The sequence below is a fragment of the Atta colombica genome, unplaced genomic scaffold, assembly GCF_001594045.1.
Source record: "Atta colombica isolate Treedump-2 unplaced genomic scaffold, Acol1.0 scaffold126, whole genome shotgun sequence".
Lineage (NCBI taxonomy): Eukaryota > Metazoa > Arthropoda > Insecta > Hymenoptera > Formicidae > Atta > Atta colombica.
This window is the reverse complement of record NW_017259213.1, coordinates 5,841,786-5,844,003: the sequence shown is the minus strand read 5'-3', so window position 1 is coordinate 5,844,003 and position 2,218 is coordinate 5,841,786.

Here is a 2,218-nt window from a genome sequence, read left to right as displayed (position 1 = left end):
TAAATATATATTTATATTTAAAATTAATGTTTTTCATTTAATTTTTTTATTTTATTTTCAGAATGACATTTACTATTCTAATTGCAATCTAGTGATATGTATAATATAATTTTAATATAAAAAGAGACTATAAAATTAAATATAAAATCAGGTACATTTTACGTTAAATATGAAAATGTGCCTTAAGATATCTATGTCATATATTGCTATGTCTTTAAATTAAATTTGTACAGAGTAAGATAGTAAATACTAATACAATTAAATTATATAATTGTAGTAATGAGTAATTGCACTCAGTAATGTTTAAATAGCTAACAGAAGCGAATATTTTAATGTACCTCAGACCAAATACTTTCTAGAACTTAACATCACGATAAATATCGATCAATTTCGCTTATTTGATTCATCATGACACTTTATTTCCTTCTCTTTTTCTGTTTTTACTCATGTGATAATACTTACTTGCATTCTCTCATGATTTATAGTTTAAGTGTACAAATCTGTTACTCAATTCAGTTGCTCAAAATGTTACTAAATCGCGATGTTAGCAAACCGGATTGTTCTATTATAATATTTACAGCGTCTTTCTTTGATTAACATATATGTACATATCATTTACTGATACTATTTTATGTACATTAATAACATTTAAATATTAATTTTTAATACAAACATCGTGAAATATGTACATATTTTTAATACATCAAACGTCTACGTACAGTGTGAAGTTTACATTAAACCTTACTTGTTCCACGAATAGAGTTTTTCCATAGTTTTTTTAGCTACTCGTAGCTACTTTGTAACATCAACAACAACGAGAAAAAAGTCTCTCATTTGAAAAATTTTCTCTATTGTATCACGTTATTTAACATTTTTACTTGGAACGATCTGGAAAGAGCGAGGTGCTAGATCAGCCAGATGCAAAATCGTTACGTGGAACGATCGTAAATATTATTATGAGATTAATCTCGGCGCCAATCTTCTTGCCGCCGCATGTATAGATAGATGTACTTCTTGATTGTGTATTTCCACGAATCGAAAAGCTAGGTACCATAAAAATCATCATGTTGTGCGTGGTGACTTCATACCAGTAAAACAGTACGGTGTGTTGCAGGAGTGTGTATGTGTGCGTGCATGGATACTCGAATTTTGTTCAACACTCATCGATAAAAGTGTGCTACATTAGCATATATGTAAATCGTAAATATATTTTTATACACACAACTAGTGTGTGGCGCCTGGTATTTCCGTCTCTCCCGCATCGCGAACGATGTTGTAATCCTTTGTAATCTGAATGCTTCATGCGACATATCTTAATGCATATTAAAGTCCTTGTTCATTGATTTATAGCAGTGACAATTCGAACGTTTTGACCTGAGCGATAGAAATCGAAGACCTAGATATAAAAATAAAAACAGAATATTTATCTATTCTTGCAAAAAATATTTCATATATTATAAAAATTAAATGTATCAAAAATGTGTTTTATTTTTTAAAAAAAGATTGCATTTTTGAAATATTAATTTTTCGCTTAATTATATCGTACTTTTTTTATTCTACAAGAGAATAATAATTTAATCCAATAGTTTCACCACCTAATAGTCAATCCATCACTATCCTGGTGAAAATAAAAATCGGAGCGTAAACCAAATATAAAAGAAAAATGACAGAAGCATAGACAAAACTCTCAGAAAACAAAAATCGATACAAAAGAAAGCATTTTAAGAAGAAACAGCTTATCTTTTATGCCAATCATTTAAGCTTTCTTAGAATTTCATTTATGTTTGTGCCATTCTCCCCTTACATTTGGTTTATGTTCCTTTATTTTCATAAAACTGTTTAGTAATTCGCTTAATATTGATTAACATGAATATTATTCTGGTCATTTTCAAGTAATGAATTATTAAATTTACAAAGACAAGGATTGCTCAATTTCTCATCTTGATCCATCATGATTTTTTTCCTTGTATTTCCATCGCGCATGTATAATCGCTTAATACGGGGAATTATAGATATTGCAAATTAGTACAAACTAACTAATTTGTAATTTAATTTGCCGTTGCATAATGGTTCTGACAAGCATATCAATTAGAAATTTTTCACTATCCTGTAACAATCATATACTATATTATATATCCAAAAGCAAAACAACAAGTCAACGGTTAACGTCAAAATGACATTAAATTGAATCGGAAATGATTAAAAAATAATTTTTAAT